Source organism: Saccopteryx leptura, chromosome 1, assembly GCF_036850995.1.
Source record: "Saccopteryx leptura isolate mSacLep1 chromosome 1, mSacLep1_pri_phased_curated, whole genome shotgun sequence".
NCBI classification, from domain to species: Eukaryota; Metazoa; Chordata; class Mammalia; order Chiroptera; family Emballonuridae; genus Saccopteryx; species Saccopteryx leptura.
Window position 1 is genome coordinate 33383110 of NC_089503.1, and position 24371 is coordinate 33407480.

The following is a 24371-nucleotide window of genomic DNA, read 5'->3' on the forward strand; positions in this document are numbered from 1 at the left end:
CTTGCCAGAACATATTTGATCTCTTCAGCCAAAATGACTTCCTGGTCTTGATTTCTTGTTTAATCTTCTGTAAACGTGAATCAATCCCCGCTTGCAAAATCATTCATACATGTGAAAGAACTTTCAAACAAATATGAGCAAACTGAAGAAACAGAATCTTTCAAAGAAACATCATTTTTAAAGAAATAAATTAAAGTCAAATTAATGCAATGTAAAAAATTTAAGCAAGAAACTTTTTATTAAATAAGATATATAGTGTTTAGTTGGAGAGTGGACTCTTATCTGACAAATCAATACACTATTATTGTATGAACTAGTTTCTGTGGAACGTAAAAGACTTCTCTCATTCACTGATAAATTAGAAAGCTAAAAAGAAAATTGTATCAAGTCATTTTTGAGGGGGAAAAAGGCATCAAGCAAGGGAGAAATTGAACACAAATGACACAGGGTTTATGAAAGGACTTTTAAAAAATCAACATGGTAACTATAGGTCTATTCAACAAATTTAAAAAAAAATCTTCAAGCAAAACAAAAAACCTAAATACCAAAGAACAATTAAGCAAGTTGCCAAAAGACAAAATACTTTGGTGGGATGTCAATCAGTAACACTGAGCTGACAACTGTGCCTTAATTAAATTTGAAACTGTTTCCAATTAATTAGTATAGAACACTAGAGGCTTCATGCTGCCTGTGACTCAGTGCACTGACTCATCCACCAAAACTTTTCTTACAGAAGAAATATTCGAGCACCCGCCAGGATGCAAGATCAAAAGGAAAGAAGGTTCACCAACCTTCTTAGTTAAAGGCCTGTGATAAATTTAGATGACCGGAAGGATATGGAACAACTTTCCAAAAAGGTTTAATGGTCAGAAATAGCTTGAAAAGTTTGATTTGTTAACCAAGCAATAGAAATATATTACTTTAAAATCAGTTTTACAACTATGTCAATAAAGAATGCTAGTTTTTTAAAAACTACATGATATAAATAATATAACCCATGTTAGTGTTTAAATTCACCCCATTCATCATATGAAAATAGCCCATATTTACTAACTCCTTAAAAAAGCAGTTAAACAAAATTTACAAATAAAAACCTAAAATCATATAGATTTATCCCATAGAAACTTTCTTATATTTTTTTTCAGATTTAGTTTATCCTTAATGTGATCCAAGCTGAACACTAGAATATAAATGCCTTACATGGTTCTTTAAAAAAACAAACAAACAAACAAACAAAAAACTACAAAACATAATATAAAAAAGAAGGTAACTAGCTTTCCTTGTTTTTAATTATAAAATTCACCTCTATCTAACTAAATATTTTATTAAGTCACAGAGTTTTAATATAAACAACTTTTTTTCTATTTTACATACTTTAATTTCAGAACAAAATAAGTTAGAAAACCCACAACACACAACATCCCAACCCAGTATCAACTGTAAGGGAAGACTTGAGGCCCTTATAACATGCCTTAGGCAAAGACAGTAGAGAAAAAAACCCACTAAACATCAGCAGAGGAAACCAGGTGGGCTAGGGCCACTCAGGGCTACTGGGAGAGCCATAGAGACACTCCACAGAGGATACAAGGTCTGCAGGTAGAAACTTCTAATCTACTTTTCCCATGTGAAAGGCATCCTTATCACATTGAGAGGAAGGGGGGGGGGGGTTCATCAGGAACAGCAGCACTGGGTTCTTCTGTTACTTCATCTTCACCATGTCTGGGCCTAGCTTGACCGTGCAGTAGGTGTAGTTTCAAACAGCAACACACAAGCTCCTTGACACCCTTGTCATTCTTGTCTGCCTCCGCCTTCTGCCAGTCTCCACAATGAGGTGGTTGGGGTTGATCTCCAGCTGCTTTTTGGCCATCATGTAGCCCATTGGAAAGTTATCCCGAAGGTCCTGGGACTTCAAGATAAGCTTCATGTAGCTATCCAGCTGTAGGCACTGGTCACAATGCAGTGGGTGAAGACAAAAGCCTACTGAGAATGTCCCATTCTCAATCTTCTTACCCAAGATTTTTTCATGAGTTTGCAGAGGTTCTCAAACTTGGTCTTGCTCTCTTCCATTTTCTTCTTTTCCTCAAGCAGCTCCAGGCCCTCCTTGGTAAATGAGACCAAGCACTTCCCATCAAACTCCTTGACTGCTGCACAGAGTGCTCACTGATGATAGGCTCCGTCATATATACTACACCTTGAGGCCCTGCTTCCGCATTCACTCCAAACAAGCAGAGTTGGCAACCTGCTCTTTGCTCTTACCAGTGATATAAAATAGATGGACTTCTGGGTCTCCTTCATGAGAGAGACATGTTCAGAAAGAGGAGTGATTTCATCTCCACACTGGGAGGTTTGATGGCACAGAAACTCAAAAAGGCATCACCGATTACTTGAGTCCTCATAGATTCCAAGCTTTAGGTTTGTAGAAAGTGCCTTATAGAATTTCTTAAAGTTCTCCTTGTCTTCTGCCTTCTGCCAGCTCAGGAAGAGAGAGTTCAAAACACTTTTAGCAATGTTCTTATGAATCACCTTCAAGGGTTTGCTCCGCAAGAGTCATCCCCATCAACCTCACAGCAGCACTGGGTTCTTCTGCTGTTCCTTCATCTTCATCAATGCATTGCTTGGGAGATGTTCAGGCGCAGGGCCTCAGAGTCAACCACACCATGGATGAAGTTGAGATACTCTGGTATCAACTCACAGCTGTCCATGATGAACATATGACAAACATAGAGTTTGATCTTCTTCTCCTTGTAGTTCTCAAAAAGGTCAAAGGGAGGCCCAAGGGGAATGGACAGCAATGCCCTGAATTCCAACTGACCTTCTACAGAGAAGTGCTTGACTGACAAGTGGTCTTCCCAGTCACTGGTAAGGCTCTCATAGTACTCTCCATATTCCTCATGAGCGATGTCATCAGGGTTTCTGGTCCAAATGGGTTTGGACTTGTTCAGTTCTTCCTGACAGATATATTTCTCCTTAACCTTCTTTGTTTTCTTTTTCTTATTTTTAGCACTATCATCCTCCTCATCTGAGCCCATGCCTTCAATCTTGGGTTTCTCCTTGTCATCTCTTCTTCCTCTTCTTTCTCCCATTTCTCTTCCTTTGCTTCACCATCACTGATTTCTTTCTCTCATTCCTTCTCCAAATAAAGGATGATGGAATAGCCTATGAACTATAAGTGCTTCTTCACCACTTCTTTAACCTGCCTCTCCTCTATGTACTCTGTCTCATCTTCTTTAAGATGGAGGATCACTTTGGTACCCCAGCCAATAAACTCACACTAGACAGCTCACAAGTGATGGAACCCCCAGCAGAAGACTACCAGGCATACTGCTCATCATCATGTTCTGTGGTCACAACCACTTTCTCTGCCACCAGGTAGGGAGAATAAAAGCCAAGACCAAGTTATCCAATCATGGAGATGTCTTACCAGTCTGAAGAGCCTCCATAAATGCTTTTGTACCAGACTTGGTAATGGTTACCAAATTATTTATGAGATTAGCTTTGATCATGCCAATGACTGTGTCTACCAGTATCAGGGTGCATTCCTGGGGATTGGGGATGATGTCAATTTTCACCTCTTTACCACTGTCCAACTTGGGTCAGTCAGACCCTCATGGTGTATCCTGTCAGAGGCAAGATACCAATCAACTCCTGAAGGAAAATTTCCTTATTGGAATAGAAAGTATTGATGATGAGAGACACGAGTTGGGAAATTTCTGCCTGGAAGGCAAAAGTCTCTCCTTCTTCTTCTCCATGATGCCCTTCCTCAGGCATCATAAAGGTGAAGAGGTGCAAGTACTGAAAAGCAGGGTGGGCCGGAACTGTGTTCAGCTCACACACCGTATGCAACGTGCACAGAGGTGACTCAAGAGAACTGGCAACTATTGTTTAAAATAATTTAAAAATGCTTTTGGTTTGGAGAGTGAATAAAGGACCAGAGAAAATAGAAATGAAGAACTATCCCCTTTCTTCAGGAAACAGAATGTAGAAAAGGGGCTTCAGAAGCCACAGCCAGTCTCAACATCCTGAAGAGCATGGATCCAATGAGAAAAGTCAAAGTTAGTATCAAGTCAGTTTCTAAATAAATTGCCAATAAAAGATCCATTGTGCTTAGATGTCTACATGTAAATTTTTTTTTTTTTTTTTTTGTATTTTTCTGAAGCTGGAAACGGAGACAGTCAGACAGACTCCCGCATGCGCCCGACCGGGATCCACCCGGCACGACGCTCTGCCCACCAGGGGGCGATGCTTTGCCTCTCGGGGGGGGGGGGGGGGGGGTCGCTCTGCCGCGACCAGAGCCACTCTGGAGCCTGGGGCAGAGGCCAAGGAGCCATCCCCAGCGCCCGGGCCATCTTTGCTCCAATGGAGCCTTGGCTGCGGGAGGGGAATAGAGAGACAGAGAGGAAGGAGGGGGTGGGGGTGGAGAAGCAAATGGGCACTTCTCCTATGTGCCCTGGCCGGGAATCGAACCCGGGTCCCCTGCACGCCAGGCCAACGCTCTACCGCTGAGCCAACTGGCCAGGGCCTACATGTAAATTTTTAATACCTTATGATTCAAAGAAAATTTAGATGACTTACAAAGATAAATTAGAACAAAAGGTAAAAATGTGAAGAAATGGAGAAAGAAAAAAATTTTAAAAGTATAATTAAAATCAGTAGTAAGACTATTACTCAAAACATAGGACATGAAATGTTTATGCCCTTTAATAAAGCAAACCACACAATTTATCTGTTTCCTAGAAGCCAATGCAAAGAGAAAAACATGAAATTACAAGATTTTCCATATCCCACCAAAAAAATATTAACATACATACACACACACACAAACCTAATCCTTCAAAAACACCTTGAAAAAATAATTTCTTATTAGTCCTCATAAAGAAATTACAGTAAACTACTTCTTCCTCCTTCCCTAGAGTAAACACGAATTTCAAAGTTGTTACTTTTAATATTCCTCAATATAAGTGATAAAATAAAAAGGCAAACCATGATTCAGTAAAACCAACTGTAAGAATGTGAAAATGATATGTTCAAAGTACACTGAAGTCCCTATAAATTTTATTTTCCCCAAACTCTTTATAACTATTTGGTGACAGAGAGTTCAAGGTCATAATCTAAGACAAGAACGTAAAGTACAGCTATCTAATGTTGTTTGCTAAATAGTGGGTCTATATGTTTTGACAGTAAACCAAGCAGGAAATGTAGTTGATATACACATATGAAACCAAATGAGTCTAATGAGAATACCTGCCTGAATTAATTAAACGAGTTCCTAATGAGTCTCATTACATAAAAGATAGATAGTACGTAGTAGGGACACAATGGTGAACTTGTTCCGTCCTCCCAGAGGTTAGAATATTGAGGACTACATGTAATTAAAAAATAATTACAGAAATGATAAGAACAATAATAGAGTTGAGTGGCCACTGGAGAAGAACCTAGCTTGAAAATGATTTCATTTTCAATACAGGCTTTCCAAGGAAACCAGTTCCTAAGCCGAGACCTGAAGCAGCAGTTACTCAGAGGCTCCAGTCAACAATGAACATATAGATCCCAATCAGTCCTCTTCTAAGCTCATCTTCCATATACCAACCATTAAATGATGGAGCTACCTGAGGATCATGACGCGCTTTTGTTTACTCAATGACAAGGCAAAATAATCTAAGCCTGTGGCTTCAGTTTTTATTTACATGCTGAAAACTTGAAGACATGACAAAAATCATTGAATCGTCACTGTTTCCAGAAATGTTTCCCAACTGTCTTTTCTGTAAGCCACCAAATAAAGTCTGACTTTGTGCTCCCAGTTCCATTCAGTTTTGAGAAATGTATAAAGGACTTGCATTATTTTGAAAAAAAAAATTGTTGTTTTAATGGACTGTGTTCTTTTGACAATATTCTCCGATGACTGCATCACATGGGTATGACTTCATAAAAAATAAATCTGACAAATTTTTGTCTCATGCTCAGATTGCTCCTCTAAGCTTCTGAACAATATATCTAATTAACTCTTGAATCTCTATTTTGGCCATCTTAAAAGCATCTAAAAACATGTCCAAAATAAACTATAAGTTCTTTCTTTAAAAAAAAAAATGAGTCTTTATCTCTCAGTGACAAGGTCAAACACGTACCTTAATAGCTCCTTCTCTCTGCATCTCTTATGTCTTACTCCTCACTACATTCTGTTTATTTTCAATACAAAACTTCTCAAATATACCTACCCCTCTCCATCTAAACTGTCAACACTCTAGTCCAAACTATCAATAGCTCTTTAAATAAATTCAGTTGCTTTCTAACTGGTCTCCTCCTATCCACCCATCCACAATCCATTCTCAGCCTACCATCTCTATTCTAATCTCCACAAAGCAATCTAAATGTTCTTTATAAAATATATATGTATTGTAGTTAACCCCCATTCCATGCTAAAACCTATTCAATAGTCTCCCATTGCTATGAAAAGAAAAGCAAACTCCTTATTAGGGCCTCAGGCCCAGCATCTTTTGATCTCTCTGTCCTTTTTCATCTACTCTTTGCTCTCTACATTGATCCACACTGGTCTTCTTTAGGTTTCTCAAAAAAGCCCTATTTTCTCTCACAATAGCATTTCATATGTTGTTTCCTCTCACAAATATTCTTACCCATCTTTTAGATCTAAGCTAATAAGCCTATCGCAACCCCCTGCACTAAACCAGAAGTCTGTTGGCCACTCTCATAGTAATGTAAACTTCTCCTTTATGTCAATTATCACAATTGAACTTCTGCTCTTATTTGTGTATATTACTTTTCTGTGCTGCATAACAAATAACCCCAAATTTAAGGGCTTAAAACAATAAACATTTATTATTATATCACGGTTTCTATAGGTCATAAATACAAATGCAGTTTAAGCAGGTGATTCTGGCTTGGGGGTCTTTCATAAGGTTGTAGTCACAGTGTCAGCCAGGACGGCATTCACTTGAAGGGCCCATTTAAGCCAGAGGACCTGCTTTCAAGATGGCTCACTCACCCTGTGCAGGGCTTTGGCAGCAGGATTCAATTCCACCCTCTGCAGACCTCGCCATGTTCTGATTAAGCATCCCAATGCCATGGTAATGGCCTCCCAAAGCAAGCAATCCCAGAGATAGCAAGAAAGAAGCCACACTTTCTTTTCTGACCTAGCCTCAAAAGTCATACATCATCATTTCTGCAATATCATATTGGTTACAATGGTCAACCCAATTTGTTGTGGGAACGAACTACAACAGATTAAGAATATCAAAAAGTGAAGATCAATGGAAGCCATCTGGTCGACTTGTTATCATGGTCTGTTGACTGATCTTTTTTCAAATCTTCCCCAATACACTAAACTCCAGGTCGTAGACAGAGGTGACCACTGTAAGCCTGAAATGACCTTAAAGTCTTGTGATAGATTTAATCTGAATCACAACCCCTATCCTCAAGACACACTATTTCCTGCTATACTTCAAAAATTTCTCTTCAAAGCATTGTACACCTTCCTCCCACCTTTCAACCACTATTTCCAGCCCAACTACTCCAAAAGACATTTTAAAATCAATTTTTGTAAAGAAAAACTTACAAAACCCTAAAAAACTTATGTAACCTAAAAAATACCTATTATCATTTTCTTACATCATATTACGTGCTCTCAAGTAATACTCCCAGAATAAAAAGGATTTTGTTCTTTATGACATATTTTAACAGAAATTATATAAAACTTTTTATTTTGTAAGATTTAGAAGCTACAATTGTCATATTTCCTTATGCGTCATATTCCAGTAGGTATGTAGACTTCCAAAGCAGAGGAGATGAAAATACAAAGTTATAAAATACACTTCTCTCTTATATCAAACTTGTATTGATTTTTGGAATAAAAATTAATTCAATCTTTTATTCAAATAAGACATACTAAATTTATAATATAATGCAGTGAGAAAATAAGAGAATTTGTTGAAATTTGATTTTTTTTCTTGTATTTTTCTGAAGTTGGAAACAGGGCGGCAGTTAGACTCCTGAATGCGCCCGACCGGGATTCACCTGGCACGCCCACCAGGGGGCGATGCTCTGCTCATCTGGGGTGTTGCTCTGTTGCGACCAGAGCCATTCTAGCGCCTGAGGCAGAAGCCACAGAGCCATCCTCAGCACCCAGGCCAACCCTACTCCAGTGGAGCCTCGGCTGCGGGAGGAGAAGAGAGAAACAGAGAAGAAAAAGAGGGGGAGGGTGGAGAAGCAGATGGGCACCTCTCCTGTGTGCCCTGGCAGGGAATTGAACCCGGGACTCCTGCACGCCAGGCTGATGCTCTACCACTGAGCCAACCAGCCAGGGCCAAAATTTGATTTTTTATAAAACTCTTCAGGAACTTATCTGTGGTAACAAAAACAAACAAGTAGAAAACAAAAAATTGTATTGATGTATCAAAGGTGAAAAAATAATTCTCAAATGATGTACCACATGCCAAATAAAGTGAATTTTCAAAGGACAGATAGATGACTGAAAAACTCCCTTTAGGGTAAATATAAACTCAATTATAATTTCTGAAAATCTCATGAAGAAACCCCTCACAACGTGAACTTAAAAGCAGCTGAAATTAATTTGTTAATTAATTTAATGAATTCATTTTTAAGATAATTAAGGGCTCATGATAAAATATGAAAAAGAGATAAAAAACAAATTATTTTCTAATATAACCTAAATAATATACTAAGGTTAAAAAACAAGAACAAATTGGATTTTATTAAATATCTAATTTTTCTCATATAAAAATACAACTTAATAGGAGATGTCACCCATGCATATAATCACAATATAATTACATAGTGCCATTTAAATCAGCTGTGACCATTATAGTGTTCCATTTCAAGACCACATCTACTATTATGACCTTTATAAGACAAACAAAAAGATTTCAATTTTACAACTCTGACTTCTCTACAGGGATAATCAAGAAGCATAACAATTAATACTAATCATAATGATTTCCATAGCATGGACACTTCCCCCTGGAAACAGATTGACAAAATAAAAATATATCTCACAAAGCACATATACTTTAGGAACTATTTGTACATTTTACTATCAAGCATGGGGTTTACTCACTATCAAGACACACTATGGCTCCAGAAGCAGAGATGGATGTCTGGGAAGTGCTGTGCTCTCTGTGACTCTCTGCAATCTCACGCTTTGCTGACTGTGCAGGAAGCCATGCAAAGACTACATCATGTTCCAGGAAGGAGGTTAATAAATGTATAGAGTGTAATAATTGCCTCACATTCTCTTTTAACGTAGAAATGCATTGTTTTTTCTGGTGGTCTAAGTAACTACCCACAATATGGTTTTACTATTAAACCCCTTGAAAAGGGACCCCATTCTGGGAGGGATGTGGATTTTGCCTGGCCTGCCACACCCAGAGCAGCTGCTTATTTTACCTATTTTAAAACTTTTGTGAATTGAGAAAAAAAAATAGGATGAGTCTTTACTTTACAAATAAAGCTGAAAATCCCACCAAATCTCATTTAATTCACTAAAATCATTTTTAGCACCTTAAATTTGTTTTAAAATGAAAAATATTGTTCCATATTACAAATGTCACCTAATTTTAAATAATCACAATATCAAAATAACACTTAATGTTAATGTTTTAAAAGCAACATTTTTGACTGATCAGGATCACAAGAAGAAACAAATAAGATGATTCTTCCAAAATAACAAAAACTATTAACATTGGGCAAAGGTAACTCTATTAAAACTTTATCAGTTTGAACAAAATGTAAAACTGCAATGATTCTACTGCATTTTAGTGCATTTGGATATGTTTCAATAAAATATAGAAATCCAATTATTACGTTTTTATGCAATACATTCTCTGCTGACAAGAATAACATAGAAATAAACATTTAAATGGGAAGGATCAGGCATTTTTATCTGTCTTCATATGGAAAAGAAATGCTAGGAAGTGTAGCAGAAAAGAAGAAAAATGCTCATGTAGTTAAAAGAGAACTTATGCCAAAATTATACTCTTCACCAAATCCAGTCAACAATTCTTACTGTGCCAGGCCACCAAGTGTTAACATAACCTGGCTACCAGCTACATCAGAGCTAGGGGTGGACTAGGGGCAGAAGTTAAAAAAGACAGGAGACTGAGATGGTAAAACAAAAAAACAAAAACAAGAAAACATTTGAGTATCTTGAACCGTTGCAACTTTATATCAGGATTTTATCTGACATTTTGTTGCCAATTAATATCCTTCCTAGTATCTCCATGGTTCTAGATCACTGTCTAAAACAGGACCCTTTATCCCTGGGTCTAATTAATCCACATCCTACTCTGTGACTTCTTCCCACTAAACCAGTGGTGCTCCATGGAGGCATATGAAAATGTGATTAGGCTGTAACAAAGACTTGGAGGATGTTGCTAGCACTTAATAAATGAGGTACAGGAATGCTGGATGACCCTCCTGTGCAACACAGTGCTGCAAAATTACCCAAGTTCTACAGGACATACAGTTCATAAAGGTGAAAAGGAGAGAGGGAGGACAATCATCTAAGAAACCAAACTCTATTCTACATATCACACAGTATTTTTCACGAGGACTGAATTTTACATTGAAGTTTCTAGGAATGCAACTACTGTGTAAATTGAGAGAAACTTTTCCAAGAATAGCCATGCATTTCAGAAAATTAAGTCGCATTTAGCAATGCCACTTGTCATATTTAAGCAGTCAATAAAACACTCCTTTGTCAGTCTATATGTGCAGATGTTGCATTCAGTCATTCTGTTTATAAGTATAGACCTCTGATACTTTGGCAATATGTCCATCTTAAATCCAGTGACCTTCATATCTTACAGTCAGTTGCTGGACCTTTCATCAGCTCAACATATTCTAACTGAAAATTTAAATTCAAATACTCTAACTACAACTATTCTAGTTCTTGGATGAGCATGTCTACTTATGTTCTATTTTTGCTCTCCCTCCCCCAACCAAACTATTTGTTCACTGTATTATCTTTCATGTTTCAAATATACAAATAAAAATAAAAAATATAATTTATACAGTACTTACTACATTCCAGACACACTTTACATTTATTAACCCTCACAAAATTTCAATGAGGTAGGATGAAAATTCCAATGAGATTTTTAGATGAAAATTGAGGCAAAGAAAATTAGTGTATCTTGCCTGTGATATTACAGATAATCAACAGCAGAGTTCCAGACCATTACATGCTCCAAACCATTACACCACACTGCCTCATTTCTCAATGACTAGTCCCCATCATTAAGCAATTTGAGTAACCTACATATAAAAAATGGAAATTTAACCACTCCTTATCTTAGAACTCTTTAAAGATTCCTTATTGTCATAAGAAAAACTGCATGCATCTTGATCCAATTAGCTTAATGGTATTCTCTACCAGGATGATGACTTATTGATAAATAAAATTGTTAAGCTCTCGCCAATTTCAAAGTGAGGAAAGGTGGTATGTACACATGCATATATACACACATCTCTAAAAATTAGCATACAGACCAGTTGTAACTAGTGACAATTAACATTCACCAAAGAACTTAACATGTGGTCCCTTCCAGAATATTTTTCATTTTATAGGGACTCGTGATGATGCTTAATGGTAGTAAGTCCTTTAGATAAAGAAATTGGTACAAGTCATTCTAAGAGAAGAGAATGTTTTCAGTCAGTTCTGGCAAGAAAATTAATTAATTAATTAATTTAAAGGTGGAATATTCAAAGTTGGTCATTTGAGACTTAGAGTTTAAGAAGAAACTATTTACAAAGATGAGGACAGAGTTGAGGGGATAAAGACAGTGGACGGCACATAGTTCCTGAGGGTCTTGCAAAAGCAAGAGACATTACCATCCTTAAGCCTGATGGACAAGAGGAGTAAGTGATCACCAGAATCTAGACAAATCTAGACAGGGACAGTTGGACAGAGAGAGCCTCCTGACAGGAGCTCTGGCTTTCTGGAAGAGAAAAACAGCCAACTCAAGGTAAAGTAAGACAGGGCACTGGGAATGAGTACTATGACTTCACTTGCCCTCACACTCTGATCTCCAGCTGGAGTCTCCAACTGCTATAATCCAATCAGAAGCCAGAGAGCAGGGGAACCAGATGATATAGTTGGTAAAGGTCAGCCTTCCCGGACACACGTAAGGTGGAGAAGGGGAGAGAGTGCTTCTGGAAAGGTAAACAGAAGACAGCCAGCTCATTTATGAAGTTAACTCTGATCACTGAAAATAATTTCTTACACTTTGTAAGAGCCCTTGAAAAGGATATATGACAGTTAAAAAATCTTCATTTTCCATATTAGGAACTGAGGTCTAGTACATGGCTGCCAAGGTGCTGTGCTCCTTAAATGAGAGAATGTCCACTCCTCTCGATCCCATTAATTCCAGAGCTACTTCACACCTGGGCTCTTTCTCCACCAATTCTAGACTTAGACGCTCAAATTGTGTTCAGTGTCTTATTAATACAGTTGACCCTTGAACACTAAAGGGAGGGGGGAGAGAGGCCTATGTCCTATGCAGATACAGATGTTAGTATAACTATGGTGGCCTCTCCATATGCAGATTCAGAACCACAGAGTTGATCCTTGAATAACATGAGTTGAACTGGGGGGTTTCTACATACATGTGGACCTGCACTGTTCAAACCCATGTTGTTCAAGGATCAATTTCACTTGTACTCCACAAATACAATAAGCCTTTAATTAAAAGATAAAATCTTCAGGGTATTGATTATTCCCTCCATATTTATTCACCCACTGCAGTTTTTATACAGTAGAAGCTCAATAGATATCTATTGAATAAGTGAGGAAATGATCTCATTTGCACATTAAAACTCAGAACTAACAGCTCGCTGTCATTTTTTTTACTTTTCCCTATACTTCCTTCTCTTTACCCAATTATTTCCCATATCTATCTCCTTGATGTCTCTCTTGCCAGTACCTTCCTTTTCATTCCTCTATTCAGTACTTATTCCAATAAATATTTATGGGGCACCTTCTATGTGACAGACTTCGGCATTGAATATACAAGTTAAAAAAACGCAAAAATCCAGGCTTCCATGTACCTTATATTTTGGGATGCAATGGAGAAATGGCATAGCAGAGGGGCAACAGGACAGTTAAGAAGCAAGATGAAAATGAAAGAGATAGCATATTAGTGGTACGTGCTAAGGGAAGGGGTATATCAAATATTGGGGGATAATACTTGACATTTTAGATAAGGTGCTCAGGGAGAATATGTCTGAAAAGGTATCATCTGAATAAAGAGCCAAAGTAAGGAACACAATCATGTGGATATCCACATGAGTATTCCAGGTTTTTTTACTTAATAGCTTTGATATCTACTTCTACTTAGACACTTGCCAATTTGCTTAGCTTAGCTCTTTTGGAAAATTTTGTGGAGATGACCTTGCTAGAACTGGGCATACCAAAAAATAACCACCAGCAGAAAAAATAAAAAAGGTACTCAGTAATATATAGCCATGCAAGGATTTAAAGAAGAGAAAAATGAAGACACTTGGAATGAGAATGAATACTCAAAACTAGCCGACAGTGGATTACAAAAAACAGCTGATGCCAACCCAAGAACACCTAAAAATAACACAACTGAAAACTGGAAGTAGACAACACCAAGCCTAGACTAAACCAGCCCTACAAACAACACACTCAAAAACACAGACATAATGAGAAGACAGAGAAGTGCAATCCAAATGAAACCACAAGAGAAACCTCCAGAAAAGGAACTGAGTGATATGGAAATAACCAAACTACGGAATGCAGAGTTTAAAATAATGATTGTTAGGATGCTTATGGATCTTAGAACAACAATGGATGATCATTATGAACACCTAAATAAAGATATAGCAAGTATAAAAAAGGACATTGAAATATTAAAAAAGAATCAGTCGGAGGTGACAAATACAACATCAGAAATGAAGACCACAGTGGAAAGAATTAAAAGCAGGATGGATGAAGCTGAGGATCGAATCAGCGAGTTAGAGGATAAGAGGAACGAGGGCACGGAAACAGAGCAGAAAAAAGAGACTCAAAAAGTCTGAGGAAACTCTAAGAGAGCTCTGTGACAACATGAAGAGAAATAACATCTGCATCATAGGGGTTCCTGAAGAAGAAGAGCAAGAACAAGTGATAGTGACTTTGTTCAATCATACCATAGCTGAAAACTTCCCTAAGTTAATGCAGGAACAAGTCTCACAAGTTCAAAAAGCACAGAGAACTACATTAAAGAGAAACCCAAAGAAACCTACACCAAGACACATCATAATTAAAACACCAAAGCTAAGTGATAAAGAGAAAATATTAAAAGTTGCTAGAGAAAAAAAGGCTATCACCTACAAAGAGGCCCCCATAAGGATGACATCCAACTTCACAACAAAAATACTTGAGGCAAGAAGGAAATGGAAAAATATATTCAAAGTAATACAGAATAAGAATCTACAACCAAGACTTCTTTATCCATCAAGGCTATCGTTTAAAATTGAAGGAGAAATACAAAGCTTCCCAGACAATAAAAAACGCAAGGAATTCACTATGACCAAACCAATGCTGCAAGAAATACTACGGGGCCTGTTGTAAATAGATCAAAGTGGGGAAAGGATACAGCAAAAGAGGAACACAGCTTTAAAAAATAAAATGGCAATAGACAACTACATATCAATAATAACCTTAAATGTAAAAGGATTAAATGATCCAATCAAAAGACATAGGGTAGCAGCTTAGATAAGAGAAAAGGACCCATACATATGCTGTCAACAAGAGACACGCCTTGAAACAAAAGATGCACATAGACTAAAGGTAAAAGGATGGAAAAAAGTATTTCATGGAAATGAAAGAAAAGCTGGGGTAGCAATACATATATCAGAAAAAATGGACTTTAAAACCAAGGCTACTGTAATAGATAAACAAGGTCACTACATAATGATAAAGGGAGCAATCCAACAGAAAGATATAACCATCATAAATATCTACGCACGTAATATAGGAGCACCTAAATATATAAAGCATACTTTGATAGATATAAAGGGTGAGATCAATAGCAATACTATAATAATAGGAGATTTCAATACCCCACTAACATCACTAGATAGATCCTCAAGAAAAATAATTAACAAAGAAACAGAAGACTTAAAGGACACACTAGATCAACTCAATTTAATAAATATCTTTAGAACCTTTCACCCTAAGGCAGCAGAATATACATTCTTTTCAAGTGCTCATGGTACATTCTCTAGGATAGACTACATGTTAGGACACAAAAGCAGTTTCAACAAATTTAAGAAGATTGAAATCATATCAAGTATTTTCTCTGATCACAATGGCATAAAACTAAAAATCAACCACAATAGAAAAATTGAAAATACTCAAATACATGGAAACGAAATAGCATGTTATTAAATAACAAATGGGTTAACAATGAAATCAAAGAAGAAATAAAAGAATTCCTAAAAACGAATGATAATGAACATACAACAACTCAAAATTTATGGGACACAGCAAAAGCAGTCCTGAGAGGAAAGTAAATAGCACTACAGGCATTCCTTAAGAAGCTTGAAAAGCTCAAATAAACAATCTAACCCTTCATCTAAAAGAACTAGAAAAAGAACAAGTAAGTCCCAGAGGTAGTAGAAGGAAGGAAATAATAAAGATCAGAGCAGAAATAAATGAAATAGAGTCTCAAGAAACAATATAGAGGATCAATGAAACCAAGAGCTGGTTCTTTGAAAGGGTAAACAAGATCGATGAACCTTTAACCAGACTCACCAAGAAGAGAGAGGACTCAAATAAATAAAATTAGATATGAGAGTGGAGAAATAACAATCAACACAAAAGAAATACAAAATATGGTAAGAAAATACTATGAAGAACGGTATGCCAAAAAATTAAACAACTTAGGTGAAATGGACAAGTTACTTGAAACATATAATCTTCCAAAAATTAATCTGGAAGGATCAGAAAACCTAAACAGACCGATTACAACAAAAGAAATCAAAACAGTTATCAAAAAGCTCCCAAAATACAAAACCCCTGGGCCTGATGGCTTCACTGGTGAATTCTACCAAACATTCAAAGAAGAACTAACTCCTATCCTTCTCAAACTATTTCAAGAAATTCAAAAGGAAGAAACACTTCCAAGTTCCTTCTATGAGGCAAGCATAATTCTGATTGCAAAATCAGGCAAAGACAACACAAAGAAAGAAAATTATAGGCCAATATCCCTGATGAATTTAGATGCTAAAATCCTCAACAAAATATTAGCAAACCAGATCCAACAATACATGAAAAAAATCATACATCATGATCAAGTAGAATTTATTCTGGGGAGGCAAGGATGGTACAACTTTCCTAAATCAGTTAATGCAATTCACCACATAAACAAAAGGAAAGAGAAAAAACACATAATTTCAATAGATGCAGAAAAAGCATTTGATAAAATCTAGCACCCATTTATATCAAAACTCTCAGCAAAGTGGGAATACAAGAAACATACCTCAACATGATAAAGGCCTTCTATGACAAACCCACAGCCAACATCATAATTAATTAATAGATAAAAATTAAAAGCAATTCCCCTAAAATCAGGAACAAGGCAGGGGTGCCCCCTTTCACCACTTTTATTCAACATAGTACAGAAAGTCCTAGCTACAGCAATCAGACAAGAAGAAGAAATAAAAGGCATCCAAATTGGAAAAGAAGAAGTAAAACTATCATTATTTGCAGATGATATGATACTGTATATAGAAAACCCTAAAGTCTCAGTCAAAAAACTACTGGACCTGATAAATGAATTCAGCTAGGTGGCAGGATATAAAATTAACACTCAGAAATCAGAGGCATTTTTATACACCGACAATGAACTGTCAGAAAGAGAAATTAAGGAAACAATCCCCTTCACTACTACAACAAAAAAAATAAAGTACCTAGGAGTAAATTTAACCAAGGAGGTTAAACACTTGTACTCAGAAAATTATAAAACATTGATAAAAGAAATCAAGGAAGACACAAACAAGTGGAAGTATAAACCGTGTTCATGGTGAGGAAGAATAAACACTATTAAAATGTCTATATTACCCAAAGCAATTTATAAATTCAATGCAATACCAATTAAAATACCAATGACATACTTCAAAGATATAGAACACATATTCCAAAAATTTATATGGAACCAAAAAAGAACAAGAAGCCTCAGCAATCTTGAAAAAGAAGAATACAGTGGGAGGTATCACACTTCCTGATATCAAGTTATACTATAAGACCATTGTACTCAAAACAGCTTGGTACTGGCATAAGAACAAGCATATAGATCAATGGAACAGAACAGACAACCCAGAAATAAACCCACATCTTTACGAACAATTGATATTTGACAAAGGAGGTAAAAGCATACGGTGGAGTAAAGACAGTCTGTTTAACAAATGGTGTTGAGAAAATTGGACAGCTACCTGCAAAAAAAATGAAACTAGACCACTAACTTACACCATTCACAAAAATAAACTCAAAATGGATAAAGGACTTAAATGTAAATCGTGAAACCATAAGCATCTTAGAAGAAAACATAGGCAGTCAGCTTACCAACATTTATCACAGTAATATATTTGCTGATTTATTTCCACAGGCAAATGAAATAAAAGACAGGATAAACAAATGGGACTATATCAAACTAAAAAGCACAGCTAAAGACAATATGAACAGAATAAAAAGATAAACCACACAATGGGAGAACATATTCGACAATACATCTGATAAGGGGTTAATAACTAAAATTTATAAAGAACTTGTAAAACTCAACACCAGGAAGACAATCCAATCAAAAAATGTGCACAAGAAATGAATAGACACTTCTCCAAAGAGGACATACAGATGGCCAACAGACAGATGAAAAAATGTTCAACATCACTAATCATTAGAGAAATGCAAATTGAAACCACAATGAGATACCACCTCACACCAGTCAGAATGGCGCTAATTAACAAAACAACACTGCATAAGTGCTGGCGAGGATATGGAGAAAGGAGAACCCTCCTGTACTGCTGGTGGGAATGCAGACTGGTGCAGCCACTGTGGAAAACAGTATGGAGATTTCTCAAAAAATTAGAAATGGAACTGCCCTTTGACCCAGCCATCCCACTTATAGGAATATATCCCAAGGACACCATATCACCGACTGAAAAAAAAAAATGCACCCCCATGTTTATGGCAGCATTGTTCACAATAGCAAAGAGCTGGAAATGGCTGAAGTGTCTGTCAGTGGATGAGTGGATTAAAAAGCTGTTGTATATATACAGTGGAGTACTATGGGGCTATGAAAAAGAAGGAAATATTACCTTTTGCAACAATATGGAGGGACCTGGAAACTATTATGTTGAGTGAAATAAGCCAGGTAGAGCAAGAAAAATATCATATGACCTCACTCATTTCAGGAAACCAAGGAATAATGAGAACTGAGGAACAGAATTGAGACAGAGAAGGGATCAAAGGGACCAGTGGAAAAGAGGACAGAGGGAAAGGGGATGATAGGATGGATAAACCTGAAGGGAAGGGGGGAGGGCACTATGGGGATGGGGGTAAGGGAGATGTTAGGGGAATATGGGGGAGGAGGGATGCATTCGGGGTGACCCTAGAACTACGTAAACACAACTAATTAAATAAAAAATAAAAAAATACTCAAAACTACAATCCTATCTTAAGTCAATCAAGAAAAGCTTAATTTAGATGCATATACTCTAAAGTAAGTTTACATTTTGAAAAAATAAATTTTAGGAGACTTTTTATCCAAAATTCAATACAAAACAAAAGAAATGAACAAAAGCAGTTATATAGCACCTAAAGTGCTAAAAGGAATATGCAAACATCCTAATTCAAAATCAAATGTCAGTATTAAAAATGATTTAGTTTTCTCATTTAACTAATTAATTCTTATTCTCCCATTATCACAGAAGTAAAGTGAAGTGTCAGAAACTGGCAACACATCCTAAACTGACTGAATTAGAGAGATGTAGTATTTGATCCTATTTAAAATGTAAATTAGAACCTTGCTTTTCATATCATAATGCAAATGAATATCTACCTTTTCATATCATAAAATCCTCTACTTTATGGATATAATTATATATTATTAACTAAATTAGAGTTTACTGCTCTTTCATCAAACTGAACATACATAAAATGGATTGCCTTCAATATATCATTTACTACTAGTTCTGTTACCAATATTGATAACATAGTTTCCAAGCCTACAATCCAGGCTGTGTCTCCTTTACCTTCTTTAGAAAACTCTTAAACTATTTTTGTTTGGTAACAGATGATATTCTATTTTTGTTGCCTCAAATAAAAGAAAAATAGTATGTATGCTGCAAAGGTCTGGATCTTTGTGTTCCCCCCAACCCCCTTTCCCACCAAAAGCCATATGTTAAAAATCCTAACCCTATAAGATGATGGCATTAGGAGGTGGAGTGTTTGGGACATGCTGAAATCAAGAGAGCAAAACCCTCTTGAATGGGATCAGTGCCTTATAAAAGAGGCTCCTGAGAGATCCCTATCCCCTCCACCCTATGAGGACACAGCAAGAACGAACCTGCTATGAACCAGGAAGAGGGCCCTCACTGACCATGTTGGCACCATGATCCTGGCCGTACAACCTCCAGACCAAAGGAAATAAATTTCTGTTGTTTGTAACTACGCAGTCTCTGGTATTTTGTTCTAGTAGCCCGAATGGACTGAGACATACTCAGTGGGTAGCCATAAACAAAGAACATTTTGATATTCACGGTTACATCTTCAAAAAGAATATTTCTGACAAAATTAATGCATTAATAATTTATAAAAACAATTACTTTTTGGATTTTTTCCATATTTAATTATAAAACCAAATGTGTCAAGTGAGACTACTTGTGTGTAAATAAAAAGTTCAGAACAAAATACAATGAAAGCAGAAATGAAATGAACAAACAAAAATTTCAGATTTTTAGATGGATACTTTATTCAATTGCAAAAGGCTCAGAAATAATATATACAACATAATCAAACCACAGGGGCATCAATCTATATATAAAAGACCTTACAGGGAATGGAGAATTTGACACTAACACACTTCTCACCCCTGGTTTTCAGAAGGTCTAGTCACATTAAGCAAAAATGACTGAATGTCCTTCATATGAGTTTCTCAAAAAATTACTAATACTTTAAATAAATCAGAAAATTATTATTTTTTATTTTGTATGTTATCAATCATATGTTTAAGCTTATGGATCTTTGGGGGAAATTTTAACCATAGAAAAATCTGGGCAGTTTCTATTACTAACAGGATGCTATAAAAATATATTAAAACAGGAAACATTATAAAACATTTCTCTCAGTTATCTTCATTCTCCCCTTCGAAAAATCTTACTCTGTAGAACTACCTTATGACCCAGCAATCCCTCTACTGGGTATATACCCCCAAAACTCAGAAACATTGATACGTAAAGACACATGCAGCCCCATGTTCATTGCAGCATTGTTCATAGTGGCCAGGACATGGAAACAACCAAAAAGCCCTTCAATAGAAGACTGGATAAAGAAGATGTGGCACATATATACTATGGAATACTACTCAGCCATAAGAAATGATGACATCGGATCATTTACAACAAAATGGTGGGATATTGATAACATTACACGGAGTGAAATAAGTAAATCAGAAAAAAACCAAGAACTGCATTATTCCATACATAGGTCGGACATAAAAACAAGACTAAGAGACATTGACAAGAGTGTGGCGGTTGGGGGGGAGGGAGAGGGGAAGGGGGATGAGGAGGGGCACAAAGAAAACTAGATAGAAGGTGAGGGAGGACAATCTGACTTTGGGTGATGGGTATGCAACATAATTGATTGACAAGATAACCTGGACATGTTTTCTTTGAACATATGTACCCTGATTTATTGATGTCACCCTAGTAAAATTAACAAAAATAATAATAAAAAAAGAAAAATCTTACTCTGTATTTAAATTCTAAAGTTTCTAGAAAGAGAAGCTGGTTTCATGTTCATTCATTAAGGCAGTTCAGAATTTTGATAATTTTAAATGGAGCCAAATCAAAGCTTTCTAATCAAATATGTTGGTTTCACATACGTTGCTCAAAGAAGTTATCCTGGTGATAATATTCTGTACTGGTGGAAAAGTTAAGTCTAAATAGGACCCTTATGAAGGTCATTTAAAAAGGGGGAGGGGTGACAAAATTTAGTATAATTCTCTCATGATTTCTGCAATAAAGGAAAAGGAAAAGCCTTGAGAACAGACATGTGGAAGTGAGGCGCTGGAGAAAGATGGGAAACACAGAGAAGATGGAAATTCATGAAGTCTGTTTGTGGTCCTTTATGGTATTAATATTGTTCCTCCAAAGCATCCTCTTACAGTTCCTTTCCTTGACAATACCTTTTCCATCTATCTTCATTTAGTGGCTCTCCTTAATTTATTCTATACCTTTCTTTGAGCAAGTTACCTCCCTTTCCCATCATAATGGTAAGGTTTCCCTGCCTGAGTGAAAGATCAATCTGGGAACAAGATTTGAAAAACCTTGTGAGCTGACCAATGAGATGGGTCTTGACTCCTTTGTAGTGTGTTGTGACGTGATGGCAAAAGTAGCATAATGTGCTCCGTAGGTCAGAGCATTGAAATAGCTCCCAGTGCGCTGTGGAGGCTAATTATCTACTCTCCAAGGACAAAGCCAAACTGGCTAACCTCTGGAATTAAGGGGCCTAATACACATCCTGATGATCTTGTAGGCCAACCAGTAGACACTTAACAACTAACATTAACAGTCTAGGAAGAAAGCTCACTGCAAAATCTGATTATTAGCTAGAAACATTCAATTCCAACCAATATCACTTATTACTATATGGTTCCCTAAGAACAAAAGCACTGGAAATATTTCCTCTCCTTCTTCCTACAGGTAACATGATACTTTGTACAAAATGCTTCTGAGATTAATACTAATGAAAAGCACAGACAATAACACATGAAAGTGCTTTGCAAACAGTAAAATTTTATACAACTCTGTATTATTATTTTTAATAATATTCTTCCCAGCATACATTGGCCTCATGTGGAAAATCCTCTATCTTTATGAATATATTCAATATCCAGAGTTAATTTCTTTTGCTTTCCAGAAAGGAAAATATACACAACAAAAGAAAAAATTAGGTTCTATATGAAAATTTAATTATAAACATAGAAAAATACTATATACCATACAGAGAAAATGAATACAAGAATAAAATATACATTTAAATTAGTATATATAGTGATATAACATCTCATACATCAAAGACACAAACAAATCAAGTAAAAAGTTTATAAAGAACAAGAAAGAGAAAGTAAGTTGCTACAAAAAATGTATATAAATACTTTCTAAGACAAAATTCATCAAAGTAAAAAAAAATTTTAATGTGAACATTACCTCCTGGTAAATGGTATTTGTTTCACCCAAAGGAGACAAAAACGAACACCAGGAAAAAAAAATGTAAGAGAGAGAGAGCTCACAGAACATTATAACAAGATGAGTCACCATAAAGCTTTGCAACTTGGTTTATTATAAAATAACATTTTAAGTATGCTACTTATAGCTCAGCAATTTGTTACATGAGGAGAAGGTAGTGGAAAAAGAGTAAAATAAAATGTTATGAGAACTTACAAGGTCAAGGTACACTTCCTACCTCTCTTAACAAAAATAATACAGGACTTAGAAAAACAATAGGAAAAGACAAAACCACTGGCCCTCGCCTCTTGCAGTAACAATGATTAGACTATTGATCAGGGACTAGTGCTGACCTAAATAAAGAGTAACCAGTACCCAGGATGACTCATGTGCTTTGTAAACAGAAAAACCTCATTTGTTTCTCCCTTTTTCCTTCTATGAGCCTCCTTTACAGAAGAGATCAGTTTTCTTCCTGGGTCTCCCTTTACTGAACTAAAAAAATTGCTCTTAAATAAATTTTAAAATTCAGTATATGTGTTGGACTTTTAGACATAGAAGAATATCATTTTTCACAACCATGATACCACATTTATTTGAGGTTACATTTGGACCAATATTTTTTAAAACTAATTTAAGTTACATTTTAAACAAAAAAAAAAATTAATCCTTATATTTTCATAGTAAAAATGAAGTACAGATTCAGCTTCTGAATGACAAAATGACCAAATTATAAGAAGATAATTTAAAGACACTGGAGAGTCAAAAGAATCACATAAGTTATTGGTCTTATTTATCCATATCCTCCATTTATAATTTGCTTCTAAATTCTGATGAAGAGAATTAAATATAGTTTTTAAAATGCATCAATTCCCTGACAGGAAAGCAAGAATATTTTCATGGATGGTCAACTGACTGAAAAGGTTGGGTATACATTCAAAAAATGCACTGAAATTCTTTTAAAAATTAATATAAGTATATAATTATTTATTTATATAAAATATATATATGTAAAATAATATTTTTAACAGTACTACATCACTATGGAAAAATAAGCATGAACATTTTTTTTTTTTAGTTACGCATTCACTTCTAAAACTATAAACAATTGTTAAAAAAATTAAGTTAACAGGGCTTTTTTTGCAAGTGAGAAAGAGGGAGAAAGGGAGAGAGGAAGAGAGAGAGAAAGGGAGGAAGGGAGTGAGGAAGGAAGGGAGAGAGATGAGGAACATCAACTTGTAGTCGTAGCACTTTAGTTGTTCACTGATTGCTTCAACATATGTGCCTAGACCGGCGGGTTCCAGCTGAGCCAGTGACCCCTTAGTCAAGTCAGCGATCTTGGGCTCAAGCCAGATACCTTGGTCTTCAAGCAAGCTCCCTTTGGGCTTAAGCCAGCTACCACGGGGTCATATCTATGATCCCACTATCAAGTGCGTGACCCTGTGCTCAAGCTGGATGAGCCAGCACTCAGGCCTGCAACTTCAGGGTTTCAAACCTTAGACCTCAGCGTTCCAGGTCAACACTCTATCCACTGCGTAACCACTGGTCAGGCAAAAGTTAGGGCATATTGATCGAGTAGTTCATTCAGCTACAAAGACCTTATTTCTTTATATATACTAAGTAAAATTTGAAAAAACCAAAAAACTCATTTCTACAACAATTTTTCACATTTCTTATAGCATGATATAAACAAGCACTATAAAAGTGACATTAACTATATACACTTCCATTAGAAAAAAGATGCTATATTTACCAGGGATATCCATTCTCCCATATGCTTAGTCCCAAAACTTGATGAGGAATTACTAAATTTGATACTTTGAGTGAATAAGATGGGATTAACTACAACAAATACACATTAGTGTTTTGGTAAAGTATAATTCTTATAACAAAAT

The 24371-nt window shown here is 36.1% G+C and overlaps 1 protein-coding gene and 1 pseudogene across 3 annotated transcripts in view; both read right to left on the reverse strand.

The window, feature by feature from the left end:
- Nucleotides 1–24371, reverse strand: part of METTL15 (methyltransferase 15, mitochondrial 12S rRNA N4-cytidine) — a 190024-nt gene that overhangs the window by 154262 nt on the left and 11391 nt on the right. The gene's annotated exons all lie outside the window — the stretch shown is intronic.
- Nucleotides 1607–3768, reverse strand: LOC136388734 (heat shock protein HSP 90-beta-like; annotated as a pseudogene).